This window comes from Miscanthus floridulus, chromosome 19, assembly GCF_019320115.1.
Source record: "Miscanthus floridulus cultivar M001 chromosome 19, ASM1932011v1, whole genome shotgun sequence".
Lineage (NCBI taxonomy): Eukaryota > Viridiplantae > Streptophyta > Magnoliopsida > Poales > Poaceae > Miscanthus > Miscanthus floridulus.
In genome coordinates, this window is record NC_089598.1 from 10,849,866 (window position 1) to 10,865,557 (window position 15,692).

The window sequence follows — 15,692 nt, forward strand, 5'->3', positions numbered from 1 at the left end:
TATATATATATATATATATATATATATATATATATATATATATATATAACTACTATCCTGTAGCTGGCTACAGAATAACTTATTCTGTAGCCACTTTGAGTTATGATAATTACTATATTAATTTACGAGATTATAGTAACTCCTTACTAAGTGGTTTTAATATAACGTTATGGTAAATATCCCCATGTGTTATAGTAACCCAACTATCGTAAATATGTATTGATATTATGGTAAATTAGTATATAAAATTATAGTAAATGGAGGTGGCTACAGAATAACTTATTTTGTAGCCGGCTACTGAATAGCCTCTCCCTATATATATATATATATATATATATATATATATATATATATATATATATATATATATATATATATATATATATATATATTCTTGAGTGGGAAATATATCTCCTACAACTAAAAAAAATAAAATGTGCATATTTTTTATAGGACATTTGTTTTGGTTCGTCCGTCTGTCCACGCCTGCGATCCCATGACATCTCTTTAATTGAATATTGTCGGTCATCTGATGGAGGAATCACGGCAAAATAGGAAGTAGAAAATTATTGTGCTATCCATATACACATTACATGTTTTCATGCACCAGCATACATGGCAACGAGCAAAAAGAAAGAGAATTAACACAAAAGGAAAGAGAATTAAGACAAGAAGAACATCTTTGCATTTCTGAGAACCTTGTCAAATCTGCCTACATTTAATTACTTCCCCTCTTTACATTTGCAAAAGGGACAACTTTTTCCTCATTTCATTTGGTTTCACGGTCATGTGTTCCATCCGCCTCGGTCTCCTCCCTGCTCGTCGCTCCCCTTGCGATCGAGGCATCGCTCCCCTCCCCTCCGTGACTCCCCGCTTGGCCGTGTTGCACGCCTTCGACCACCGTGAGGCGGCGTGGTGTCCACGGTGCTAGAGGTTCGGATCGGGAGCACCGTGGTGCTGGTGAAGAAGGACGCGCTCAGCTTGGGCCACTTCCAGGCGTCTCTCCTCGACAGCATCCACCATATCCTCGGCCAGGACATCGGGCTCGCCTTCCAGCTCGTCAGCGCCACAAAAGCCGACCATCGTGAGTTGGCACGGCGTCCCGGTGCTGGAGGCGGCGCACGCGTTCGTGCGCAGCATCCCGGCGGCACAGGTGGTCAACCAGGGTATGCCCACCCGTTCCTTGCTCTCCCTTCTGTGCGAAAAAGCGGACACTTAAGTGGGGAATGTAATGTGGGCAACATGTTCGACAAAATGTGTCTCCATGCTAGCAAACCTTGATGGCTATGTCCTCGTAGATGGACCTACGTCGAGAAGAAGAAGGACCTGCGTCGAGAATTTTTAGCACATGTGATTTTTAGCAAGTAGTACCATAAAGGATCTCCGGAGATTAATCAGTCTCATGCTGCATGTTCCATCTGAGTACACAATTACCCTATGAATTTTAGCATGGAATATATACTCAAGGGGGAATGAGGAAACTAAAAGTCGGTGTGGGATTCAAAATCAAACGTACTATGCTTTTATATAATATATCCATGCTACTCTTTCTGTGTCATTTTTACACTGTAAAAATGCTAATTGTTTCTCCATAATATGGACTGTTTTTGTACATCACTCATGGGATGCTCTTTGAGTTGTACGTAGATTGGACAATTGCTGAAAGAGTCTGATAAATAATCTGGACATCAGAATACCATTTCATCATTGTCAAAATTTATTTCGTTACTGGCTCTTTGGCTAAATCTGCTAAGGTTAGCATTTATTCAAGTTGACTATTATGAAGATATTCATAATTTCTTGACAATCAATTTTCCATGCCTAGCTACGGGTTACAAGAACGCTAAGCCTGTGGGCATGCTTTGTTGTTTTGTCAAACCAGTCTTTCTAATTGTCAGTTTTGCTGGAAAATTTATGATCATCTCTCCAACTAAAAAGAACAAAAGTAAGATAATTTTTTGGTACAATTTTTTTTGGGTCGTTCCTCCCTTCCGCACGTGCGATACCGCGGCTCCAACCTCGCCACCCCGCGCGCGTTCAAAAAGAAACATCGCGCCGGACGAGCCAAAAGAAAACCTCCGCCTGCAGTCTCCTGATTCCACGCCTCCATGCTCCATCCACGTTATATTAGCCACGTCATAGAAAAGATCTATAAAGTAGAGTTTGTGAGCCTGCGACGCCACACTCTTCATGACTTGTGTTAATTTCACACACTTTATTTTTTGAATTAAATGTCACTTTAACATTGGTATTTAATTTTTACAGTATTGTTATCTTATCATACGATCCGTGTGTTTTAAGTACAAAATGTTAGCTATCCCATAGCAATGCACGGGCACGCTACGTAGTATATATAAACAAAAAAGAAGTGCAGAGCTTGCATTGGCAGCGTTCGCAGGTCTGGTTTTTCCAGACCAGTCGGCTCCTCCTCCTCACAAAACATTGTTCATCAACGCGTCGCTACAGTATTTCTCTCTCATAAAATCAGCCAATTTCAATTAAGTTTTAGACCAGCGAACGAAGCCATTGGCCCTTTGTGCGTGCATGTTGGTGTGGTCGCCGTCGCAAGTGCTTTGTGCTGTAATGCCAAGCCGCGGCCTGACGGCGATGCGCCAGCGCTTGCGAGATTGGAATCTACCCACACACAGCGGAATCGAAACGTATGCATGCATCGGAATATCCGATCCTTCTGGTGTTTTGGCAGCTGCATGCGTATCCTGATATGCATGTGTGCGCGTCATTACTTCGTCACACTTGCACCGCCGCTCACCTCGCCGTCGGCTGGCGCGCTCCGCCACCGTGGCACCCGTCCGTCCAGTCTCCGTTTCCGGCGCGCAGTCCAGCCGGCCCGGCCAGACCACCTGTACGACGGTTTATTTCCTGACAAAACAAGGGACCCGCGATGTGCACTGTGCAGCATTAGGTTTTGTTTTCAATTCGTTCTAATTAATACTCCCTCCATACTAAAAAAAAATCGTTTTGGACAGTGACACGGTCTTCAAAGCATAACTTTGACTACTTATTTTTATAAAGATATTTATCAAAAAGTGATATATGTAATTTTTTATGAAAGTATTTTTCAAGACAAATCTATACATATTGTTTTCACATTTTTAAACTCAACAACTTAAAAGTTATTCATGATTTATATTCCCAATGTTTGACTCAAGCCTTATTCAAAATGATTTTTTTAGTACGGAGGGAGTATATACTGTAAGAACCTTATTATATATATATATATATATATATAATATGTAATTAATTAATAATATATAATAAAGATGGCATCGATCGGCCAAGAGACCAACAGCACCACGGCTGTTGGGTCCCTTCCCTGGCTGCTGCGGCAAGTCAAGAGACCAACAGCACCACGGCTGTTGGGTGTTGCCTCTCAAACTCTGAAAGCATCTTTTGACTCTAAACCATCTGTGGGTGCAAGCAGCAGCCTTTCAAGGCCCCAAAGGGAAGCTACGGAAAGTGAAGGGCCGCGCCGTAGAGACCGGCCGGCGACCGCTCCGATCGACGTCGGTGGCCGCTGCAGACCCGGGAGCCTGCAGACCGAATTTTTTATTTTTTAGCCTTTTTTTTAAGTTTTTCACAAATACGTCTCTAGAGAAAAGATTTTAGAATCTGGACTCTTAGCTCGGCGTCATCGATGCTGGCATTGAGCTAACATGTCTCGGTGCCAGCGTCCCTGGCGCCGAGCTCTTGGATTCGACGCTGACGTGGTGCTGATTTGGCGCCGAGATGCGCCGGGAACACATGATCAAGCACAAAGGCAGTTTGGACGGGCTCGGAATGCTAGGTTTCATGGGTTTCAAAAAATCATGCTCTATATTATGGCTCAAACACAAAGCATGATTTTGCAAAAATATCAACCAGTTTCATATTTTTTGAGTTAAAGCAAATTTTCTACTTAAAAATATGAACCAGATTCATATTTTATTTCTATATTTTTTAATAAAATCTATCGTCAAAATTCGATTTACGTACCGTGGCTAAACTATAATCACCACCACTGCACACGTAACAAGACGGATGTACCAAATTTACTCTAGCGAGGTAGGGGCACCGTGCCAGTGCCACGAGTGCACCGACAACAGCCACAAGTCACTACTAAAATGGTGGATTCTCCTTATGTTTTTTTATAGTAATAAAACAATACAACTAGTCATAGCACGTAGCAATCTTTACTAGAGGTATTTAGTAGGGAAACTTTATACTAAATTTTAAATGCTAAAACACCAGGAAAAACCTAGGCCATGTTTAGTTTCCCCAATTTCCTGAATTTGGCACTATGCAAAAAGAAGATTTTCCGTCACATCAAACTTGCGGTACATGCATGAAGTACTAAATGTAGACGAAATTAAAAACTAATTGCACAGTTTGATTGTACTTTACGAGACGAACGTTTTAAGCCTAATTAGTCAATGTTTAGATAATTATTACTAAATACAAATGAAATGCTATAGTGCGCTATGGGTGCACGAAGCACGTTTCCCCAATGGAACCCCGGCACGCAACTACTACTTCCTAGTTTGGTTGGTGTCATGTGCGGTCGAAAGGAAAGCAGAACTAACCTTGCTGCTGGTTGCCCTAGCTCCCCCACCCCTGTTAGTCGTTAGAGCAACTCCGCCGTTCATTTTTTTAATTTAGTAATAAGAAGAGAGAAAGAAATGGGACAGGTGCAATATATATACTAATGTACAACTTAGAATAGTCACGTGATGCAAATTTGAGCATTTAGGACGTATTCGGTTAACCACGTGAAAACATTGACTAGACGAGACAGCGTCCATAGACGTCCGATTTCGGTGGCCTGTGGCCAAGATTGTCTACCTGGCAAGGTAACAGCTAGCAGGGCGCGATCCAAACACACCCTTGACGCTAAGGAGTGAGAAGAGTAGAGGTAGAGATGACTTGTGTGTCATTGGAGAAAGAAAACTTCGAATTTCATTATTTGTTTTGTTGTGTCTCACAAGGTGACTCACATGTATTGGAGCAATTTATTACCAAGCTAGCACCTCATAGGTGGATCCTATCTTTTTTTTCTCGAACATGCATGAGCACGGGATTCATTACGCAGGAATAGAAGTTTACTGAAATCACAAAGATGCAGCAGCAGTAATCAAACGATTACTGGAGCTACTCAGTCGTGCGGCAGCTGTAGGTTGTGATTTACATAAAGCAAATTTTGCGACGGCTGCCGAAACCTATTACAACAGCGCAAGCAGCGACAGCAGGTGTTTATAGCCTGCCAAGCACCATTGGTTGGCCTCCTCCTGCTGATAGCCAAGCAAGCTGGGGTTAAGGAGTTTCCATCGAACGTTCTCGCATTCCACTCCTTCCAAAGTGTCCAACCGATGAGGAAGAAGAGCGAGTCGAAGCCTTTCCGCACATGCTTGTGAACTAGCTTCCTGCTTCACAACCACCACTCGAGCACTTTCTCTTCCTGCACGATCACAACATCCTGGAGGTGTAGCTTGGACAGCAAGATAGTGGATCCTATCTTACACTACTTAAGATGCTATACATGGTGGATATTTGATGTCGACATGGCATACTCACACTATATTGCGTTCATCTTTTAACCTACCTAACAATTTTATGACTATGTAAAGTCGGTTAACTAGGATGGTCCTTGGCTAGGTGGATAGTTTGCCCTGTGGCTTGTCAAGTTATTTTGGCATCTAGCTAGATCCTTTTAATTTGGAGTAAAATTCACTTTTCAAATTGTAACCGCAAAACAAGACACTATGTATGCAACCTCCATCTACTCAATCCGAGACAAATAAAAACACAAACATAAGGGCATCCGCAATAGTAAGAATCAGTTACTAGCTCTAAGCTAATCTCTTCAATAGTGTTAGATTTTAACAATAGCTCATAGCATGATTAGACCCACATGACACTCTCACATGTTCTTGGGATGTGTGTATGAGCTTAACTCTTGATCAAGAGCTGGCTTTTCTCTCTCTTGTATGAGGACTGCCAGATCAAGAGCTAGCTTATGAGTCACCCATTGCGGGTGCCCTAATAACAACTCTGCCTAGGTTTTCATCCAACAAGCATCTTGCCACAAGTAATTTTGACACTCCTGATGCTAGTTTTTACCATGAAAGGTTGAAAATGGAACTTTTGTGATATCCAGAGGTCAAAACTTATACACCACCCCTATAGGCTCCCTTTAGAATACATGATTTTTTTCTTGTGCCGCATTTTAAAGGAAGCCTACAGGGGTGGTGTATAGGTTTTGACCTCTGTCTTTGTGAAAAAGAACCGATTCCTATGAAATATATAATACCTCTGAAATTCCTATGTTCAAAATGGGGCCATATAACTATGTCATATAAAAAAAACATGTTTTTCATGCGTAGAACGATTCTCGGAAGTTGTCGCACGTGTCAGCCGTGAACATATCACATGGATGACAAATTGGCAACTACCCATAGCAAGCTACGAACTACCCAAGTTTGGCCTGGTTTAGGTGGCGAAAATTTTTAGGAAATAGTACTGTAGCACTTTCGTTGTTATTTGGTAATTAGTGTCCAATCATAGTCTAATTAGGCTTAAAAGATTCGTCTCGTGAATTTCGTCTAAACTGTGTAATTAGTTTTATTTTTTATTTATATTTAATGCTTCATGTATGCGTCTAAAGATTCGATGTGACGGAGAATCTTGAAAAATTTTGTAAAATTTTAGGAATTAAACAGGCACTTGGTTTGGTGCAGTCGAAAGGAGAGCGGAGCATGCTTGCAGTAGCAAACTAGCAGTCTAGACGCGGGTCCGATAGATATCAATGGTGTAGACGTGTAGTGACATCATCTCAAGATTAACGAATTCACTGTACAGACGTCATGCTATGGATAGGCACATAATCTATCACAAAAGTAGTGTCATTAAATTGTTGAATAAATTCAAAAAATAAGTGATTCAAACATGAACACGTACGGATTCTCCTATAAGAAATCTAACCAATTACCATCAACAGGTTATTGCTTGTTTCATTTGGCTTTCTTCTTCTAACCGACGCTTAACAACGTGACACTACCGGATTCAGCTTCTTTGCCGAGTGCCTTAGGCACTCGGCAAAGGCCGATATACACTCGGCAAAATATTTGCCGAGTGTTACACTTTGCAAAAGGCGCTCGGTAAACAGTTTATCGGCAAAGACCTCTTTGTCGAGTGCACTTTATCGGGCACTTGGCAAAGGCTTTGCCGAGTGCTAATCTGACACTCGGCGAAGAAAAGTCGCCGTGACGGCGAGCGCCACCATGACGGCAAAGCCTTCGCCGAGTACTAAATCGACACTCGGCAACGAATTTTCGAAAAAATATAAAAAAAAACCGCTGCCGCTGCCTTTCCGCGTGCGGCGCTTGATGGATCCCGGGCGCGTCCTGCGCGGTGATGGTCTGCAGCCTCCAGCCACGGCCGTAGTCGGCGAGGGCCGCGCTGGGGCCGAAGCTGACGGGCTCTTCGCCATCCCTGATGGCCTCGACGTGCAGCGCCGGCAGGGCCCCGGGTTCGAGCTTACGGTTGATGGCGTGCAGCGCGTAGCGGGCCGTCGTCCCTGCCACGAACCGCCGAACCTTGCCGGAGCTCCTGCACGTCACCTCCAAGAACTACCAAGCGGCAAGCAGACAGCAAGCGCGTCAGTTCAAGGAGAATGGGTGCAGCAGGAGGAGGAGACCTTCCGCGGCAAGCAGACAACAGACAGCAAGCAAACCTTCCGTGGGATGAAGATGTACACGAAGGTTCGTGGGGCTCTGTGCAGCAGGAGGAGAGCGGGTCTTACCGGTTGCGGTGGAGGAGGAGAGTCACCGCTGCCGTCCTTGCCTGGCTATTGCGCGTCGCCGGGCTGCTGCGCCCGTCGCTCCATCGCAGCGCGTGCTGACTCGCGCCCCCGCTGGCTGAGCTGCCCACCCTCGGATTTGTCTGGTTGTTGCGTGTCGCCGTGCAGTTATATAGTATAGCAGCTTTGCCGAGTGTCCTAGATCTGACACTCGGCAAAGCAGTGTTTGCCGAGTGTTCTAGATCTGACACTCGGCAAATGATTTATTTTTATTTTATTTTTATTTTTTGCCGAGTGTCCTAGATCTGACACTCGGCAAAGCAGGGTTTGTCGAGTATTCTAGATCTGAGCACTCGATAAAGTTCTTTTTTATTTTTTTTTCTTCTTCTTTTCTAGAAAAAAGATTTTATTTCTTTGCCGAGTGTTTTTTACACTCGGCAAACCCCCTCTTTCCCGAGTGTTTTTTTACACTCGGCAAACCAACCTCTTTGCCGAGTGTGTTCTCCCGACACTCGGCAAATAGGTGATTTGCCGAGTGTCATTTTTTTACACTCGGCAAACCATTTTTTTTACTTTTGATCTCCAAACTTTTTCTGCAGTTCTCATACAATACCTGGTACTCCATGTTCCAATGTGGCACATTTCTCGGACTTTTTCTATATTTCTTTAATTTATTTCATTTAATTAAATTTTCTTGGATAATTCAAATTATAACTGCTAGTCATTTGAATAATAAAAAATGAATGGGAAAATGATATTCATGCTATTTAGTATAATGTGTGTCCATATCCAGGAACAGACCACCATTTTCGAACATCTTGTTCACAAAACATGACCACGAACTTGCAGTCGAGTTGTTTTTAAATTCTATAAAAAGCAAACGAAGACCGAAAATCTTGAAACTTTTCGAGATGTCATGATATCATATGTGGAGGCTGTGATAAAAAATGAGGAGGTTTCGCGCAAGTTTGTCACGTACGATGCTTACCACCTCGTCGGCCTCTTCATGAAATCATGAAACTTCTTTGGAGATTCTTCGGTTTGCAAGCATCATACGTGACAACTTGCGTGAAACCTTCTCAAATTTTTATCACAGCCTCCACATATGATATCATAGCATCTTGACAAGTTTCATGATTTTCGGACTTCGTTTGCTTTTTATAGAATTTAAAAACAACTCGACCACAAGTTCGTGGTCATGTTTCGTGAACAAGATGTTCGAAATTGGTGGTCCGTTCCTGGATACGGCCTCACATTATACTAAATAACATGAATATCATTTTTCCATTTATTTTTTTCATTATTCAAATGACTAGCAGTTATAATTTGAATTATCCAAGAAAATTCAATTAAATGAAATAAATTAAATAAATATAGAAAAAGTTCGAGAAATGTGCCACATTGGAACATGGAGTACAAGGTATTGTATGAGGACTGTAGAAAAAGTTTGGAGGTCAAAAGTGAAAAAAAATATGGTTTGCCGAGTGTCAAAAAAATGACACTCGGCAAATCACCACTTTGCCGAGTGTCAGGAGAAGACACTCGGCAAAGAGTTAACGGCAGCTGCCGGCCGTTAACGGTGGCGGCCCTTTGCCGAGTGTTCTGGTTTGCCGAGTGCCCGACACTCGGCAAACAGCCCCTTTACCGAGTGTTATTGTTTGCCGAGTGCCAGTTGCTTGCCGAGTGTTTTCTTTCTAGCACTCGGCAAATAGCCACTTTGCTAAGTGTCCAATAAAAAACACTCGACAAAATCTGGGACACTTGGGGAAGAGTTCGTCTCCGGTAGTGTGATGGATTCAGGCACTTTGCTGATTGGTAGGAGTATTGATTATGCACGTGTTTAGACCCAAAAACGACAAGTGCTTTTCACATGATAAATTAGCTCTAGTCATAGGATTAAAGGCTGGTGCATACGTGTGACACGACACGATGACGACGACTTTCGAGGCACTTGTGTTGTAAAAAAAATGGTTTTCGCCACGTTTCCCTTGATAAGTACACTCAGGAGCAGCCATTGGGCATTGGCCCAAGCCCATATCGTCGGTCCGGGCCGAGCGGATTTTGCTGGGTACAGAGAGTTTTGTTGCATTGTCCAGTCGTAGTTGCAATTAGTTCGGCTGGCACGGAGGGAGTACCGTTCACGACTGAATTTCATTGTTCATGGATGGTTTCATCTTACAAATTCCTTCAAATTTCTAAGCAAACGGGGCCTACCCTCAAATTTGTTTGAGGAAGAGACTGACTGTCAGGCTCACAACTACTGAACTACTAGTACACACCTACTCTCCCTATCGTGTTTACCTAGACAAGCCCGCAAGGACTCCAAGAAGGAGACACCGGCCACGTCGCTCGAATTTTTTTTCCTCCATCAGATTTTCGAATCGATGGCCTAGATCTCTTGAAGCCGATTCTCTTCCGGAGCAGCTTCCCGTCGTCCTCTCCAGCTTCTTCGAATTTACCCAGACAAGCCGCGCCTGCTAAGCAAATATATATCTCACATTCCACTTCCCAAAAAAAACACGTCTCTTCTCTTCCTCTCCGTCTCGATTTCTCCCGAAGCGGCGGCCACAGGGCCGACTGCGCCGGGCGAGACGGCGGGCGCCGCCCTCCTCCTCCTCCGCCCAGCCTTGTCTGCCTCTTCTTCCTCGCCGGCGGCCGTGACGAAACCTAGCTGCCTCTTCTTCCTCGCCGGCCCCCCTGCGCTGCATGCGGTCCGCGCCCGCTCGACGAAACCCTAGCTGCGTCTTTCTCGCCGGCAGCAACGGCGGCCAAGTTCGCCAACTTTGTATGGCGGTGCATCACCATCTTCTTCCCCTACCCCTCTCCTTCTTCCTCTCCCTCTCCGTGTGGTGCCGAAGGCGTGGTACGGGGCGAGCACCCTACCCGGTGCGAGCGCGCACCGTAGCGTAGCAACGCGGACGTGCGGTGGCGTGGGCAAGCGTGCGCCCTCCATGCGTGGCCATGGGGCGGCGCAGGGCCGGTGCGCCCTCTGGCGGGCCACGTCGGTGAGCGCGGCTTTGGGGCAACTGGGCGGAGCGCGCGACGGCTCCAACACGAGCAGACCAACAAGGACCACCTCATCGCTTTCCCGGCTATTCCTCTCTCGCCCATCTTCCCCTTCCTCCGTTCCAGATACTTATTGGTGAGGCTCCATTTTTCTGCCTCCCCTCGTGCTCTTCCTGCTGCACACCACAGATGAAATTATTTGAGGGGTATTTTTCACCTTTGTCCCTTTCCTCTTTGGTCTCGAGGATTCCATTTGAATCCTCTTCGATTCTTGGTGATTCGAACTGAATCTTCTCCGTTTTTTGCGGATTACAGGAGGAACACGTTGATAGAGAAACGAGGTACTGACCAATCAGTTCTTTTGAGGAAACATATAAGCTGATGACTTTCTTGTGCTTTTGTCCAATCTGTAATTTTCTATGTATATGGCCAGATACTCCTACAACATGATCAGGTGATGATCTATAATATCTGATGATTACATCATAAATTATGTCTAACTTTTACAGCAATGATCACGGGAGATCTTTCCTTCTTGTGTTTTTCTTTTTCTAGAATTCACCGTATTTTCGGTGAGTTCCGTTCTTAATGTTTGACTGATTTGGTGTGTTCGAGTTTTATTAGAATCAAATTGGGTTTGAACCCATTCTTGGTGAATTTTTGACAGCCTCCGTTTGTACACTGCATACTATTGTGCTTTTCAAACAATGGTTTTCACATACACAGCAATAGCAAAAGCAGCACTCTTCTAATTTTCAGAACCGTGACTCCTTCCCAGCAACAGTTACCTACTCATTGTCCTTATCTAATTTTCCCACCTTTTATTGGTTTGTTTTTTTGGTGGATTTGAGAGTTGTTTAGTCAGCAGGCTTATGTACTGTTCCGAAACTTATTGAGAAGCAATAGTTGGCAGGCTGCTTTGGTTTCTCAGTCTAGCTGCAATGCAGCGTGTGCTATTCCTCCGACCGCCAGATAGCTGCTGACTGAGTTTGGACAACAAGTTCAATCCGCTGAACCTGGTAGCTGCATCTCCTTTCAGTGTTTTAGTCATCGGGAGTAGTAGGATTTCGGTGGCTGCAATCTACCAGGAAAACATCAGTTGTAGCTAGGCCAATATTATCTATGCACTCCGTAGCTTGTGTAACAAATTTGTACTATTCTGGAATTCCGAATACAGGTATCGTATTTGCATTTGCTTTTTTCAGTTCCTAATTCCCATGACTCTACACAAAGGAAGTTATCAGTCATGGTTGATCCTATCCGTTTTACCTTGAATCGTTGCATCCATTGTAAGATGCTTATCTACTTTTTCCTGTTTAAAACTGAAAGCTGAGTGCTGATCAGGTACTTCTTTGCATCCATTTAGAATTCACTGTTCTCTATTTTCATACATAAAAATAAATGTATTGTCTTCTATCTCCGGCTTGTTTCAAAGTTCTGCTACACACATATTAGAGATTCATAGTATGATAGTACAAGTCTTGAATTTCCATTAGTAGTTCTAGATTTGCTTACCACATTAACAAGCAATTTATCCATTGCAAACTTGGGATCAAAAGAACAAAATCAATGATGCTTTGTACATTCACTAAAATATTGTGTTTCTTGTGCTTACTCACACTTAAATTTGAAGCTCCCTCTTCATAACACTGCTTAACTGCTAATGTCGATTTATTGTACAGAGTATTGCTTCATCTGGTTGATCTGCTATTTTTTTATAATGCCTCTTCTGAGAAGATTACATTTTAAGTTTACATAAGCTAGCCTTGTATCTTGCTTCCAGTAATTTGTTAACATGGTGATACACTCTATTTTTTCAGAGAAACAAGAGCCAGTGAGGAAGCTGATGGAGACCTCAGGTATCTATGAATCTTTTTTCTAGATCTCTGAATGTCTTCCCTCCTAATGCTACAGCTGTCATATCCTCCATTAATTATTATATGCCTTTAATACGTTGGGGCTAAAGAGAATTCAGGGTGTAGCTTTTTTAGAGCAAGGTGGTGCTGGAGGTTTTGTCGGTATCAAATTGAAAAATCCTGAAATGAAACGTGTGTGTGCTTCTATGGAATAATTGCACTATGGTTCTACCTCAGCTTTCTATTAGGTAACTAAAGGTATCTGTACAGATAAAAAGTGGTATGCATTCCCATCAATTTTGTACCATTAAATGGTGCATTAACAACTGTGTTCCCTGGACTAGATATAGTGGCCTGATCCTATTCATGGCTGCTGATATGCAGGTTTTTTCCCTTATCAGGATCTCAGGTTGATGATATTTGTAGCTCATTCTAAGGTATCATGTTTCTTTGATGTTAGGTTCTCATAGTACATGCTCATTTCTTTTTATTAATCTTACATATAGTGCCATGATCCTTTTCATGGACAAGTGCTCTGCCAATTTGAGTTTTTCAATGGTTCTTCCATAAACATACCATGTCACAATTTTTTGAGTGCCTCATCTAACCCTCTATTCGGCTGGGGCCTCCTGGGCAGCCAGCCCAGACACGTCGCCCCCAAATCCCTGATTGGTCCAGCCGTCAGCTCCAGCCTCTTCTATTGGTCCACCTCCGCTGCTTCCTTCACTTGGCCATCAGCCGACCACGTCGCTAGAAAAACCCTAGCCACATCTCCACGAAATATCTCCCGTCTCCCCCTCGCATCGGCAAAAAAAAGGACCTTCTCTCGCTCTCTCCGTCTCTCTCGATGCCACAGCAACGCCGGAGGACACCGGCCGCGCTGGCGCCTCCGCCTCTCCACTTCCCCTCTCCTTTTCTCCCTCTCTCCCTCCTCACGCGCGCAGTACGACGACGGCGGTGGCGCGGTTGCCGTACGGACACGGGCCCTGCGGCGTGACGGTAGCGCGAGGCGGCACGCACCGGCAGGCCAGCGGCACGGGCGGTGGCCGCCCCCTGCGACGACGGCGCATCGGCGTGGCTGTGGCCATGGTGCTGCACCCTGCCACCGGTCCGTTTGTGGTCCACAAGTGTAAGTAAATGGTCTTATTTCTTTGCTTTACGGTTAGGGATTCACTAAGATTTGGGGATTTTGATTTCTATGGTTGTTGTTCTCAGTGTAGATGTGCTTTCCTATTTAATTGTGGTGCGAAAAAAAACACCCAGTATGTCTGGAGACTGAATATGCATGGTTGCCTCTAAAACTTTTTCTGGTATTATGAATGATGAACTTGCTAGGATCACGCAGAGCAAATGTTATATTTACATAGTCTACTCTACGAAATTGATGGTAAATTTATTTAGTTCGTCTTTGAAATTTCCAATGCAACATATATATGTTCCATGGTCTACACTTGCCATTTCAGTTTCTCTGTAGTTTGTATAGCTGATGTGAAGTTTAGCCCGCAACTTAAGTATTTACTTCCTGTTGTTTTTTTATAGCTAATATACATGCTCTTCTTACAAATTTATTATAGCACTACAATATTTTCCCATCAATCTATCTATTTGATTTCTCATCCAATGTTGACTTCTCTCTTATCTGTGCACTCTATAATCATAGTCATACTACTTTTCATTTTTCCTTCTTGTGACGTATAAACGGAATTCACCCATATATGCTTCTGTACAGAACCTCCCATTTTTTAAAAATTTGACACGTCGCTCATTTTATTGACACCAGCTTTATGTACTCTAATTGTTTGTGTTTTTTTATGTACCTTACGATCCGAAAGGTATGCCACTTCATGGTTACAAAAAGGTTGCTCCATTTTTTCTATAGTGACTCTTTTTTTTTGGCTTCCAGCGTGATTCAAATTCAGGTACTTATAACAGTTGTTATGCCTTTTCATAGTCAACGTTGATTTTCTTGTGTAGTTTCCCTTTGTCGATATGTGTAGACTGACTGTCAATGTATTCTTCTTATATACGTATATAGGAGTAGGCCATGTCGGGTGATATTGTAGGTTCAGAGGTAGACACCAAGGGTCAGCACATACGGCAAGGTGCTGCGTTTGTCAGATAGGACAATGCCATTTCTGCTGCAGTTTTAGATTGCTACTGTCCAGCTTCCAATTGGAAGAACAAACATATGACTTCACAAAACGATCTGACAAACTGACTGTGATATTTATTCTTTGCATTCAATTCCAATTCATTTTGTGGTTCGCACTAATTAAGAGAAAAGAAAAAGACAGTTCTTCAGCCAATACAAATGCCTTCATGCCATAGCCCAATAAGTATAAACCAAATTTGCACTGAGCTTAAGCATAGTGTGGACTTACCTATCCCTACGAACGCGCGCGCCTTCCACTAGTAATATAACAAGTTCGAGTAATTCTCAAACAAATAAGAGAGTAGCTAGGTACTATATATCACCAAATTTACCCTATCATAGATAGGGCCACGAGACTAGTGTTACAAGTGCACCAACACCGAGCCCAAGTTGGTGGTGCGGATCTCAGGCTTCGTTCGGCTGGCTGGAGCCGGCTGGTTCCTCCTCAGAAAACGTTGTTCACGTTCCAGTCGGTACAGTATTTTTCTCTCACAATAAATCAACTAAAAACGACTAGCCAGCTTTAATCCAGCTCAGCCGAACTTTGATTGCACTTGTTTCTTTCCAAATCAAAATTAGATGGTTTTGAGTGAAATTTAATTTTGGCTCTGCTCACTAGGCTTTACTCGTTAAATTTGGTTTGAAGATGAGTCTCGAACAACATATAAAAAAACCATAATGTATAAGAATTATAAAATTTTAAAGAAATCTCGAGAAAAAATTAGAACTAGGAGATATATATATATATATATATATATATATATATATATATATATATATATATATATATATATATATATATATATAAAAAACACTTGGCTAGTTATCGACCTTGCACATACGCATATGGCACATGGCGTCATGGCAAAGAAGTACCATATAGCCG

At 43.1% G+C, this 15,692-nt stretch overlaps 1 long non-coding RNA gene and 1 pseudogene across 2 annotated transcripts; one reads left to right on the forward strand and one right to left on the reverse strand.

Moving 5' to 3' along the window:
• Nucleotides 1-927: 927 nt before the first annotated feature.
• Nucleotides 928-7,879, reverse strand: LOC136525533 (uncharacterized; annotated as a pseudogene).
• A 2,524-nt stretch (nt 7,880-10,403) lies between these two features.
• On the forward strand, nt 10,404-14,980 carry LOC136528283 (uncharacterized). Of its 2 annotated transcripts, none has more exons than XR_010777041.1 (4): nt 10,404-11,004; nt 11,114-12,142; nt 12,619-12,657; nt 13,039-14,980. It is a non-coding gene; the product is annotated as an uncharacterized lncRNA (long non-coding RNA). The 2 variants fall into 2 exon arrangements; XR_010777042.1 differs by having other exon boundaries at nt 10,404-10,934.
• Nucleotides 14,981-15,692: the final 712 nt, after the last annotated feature.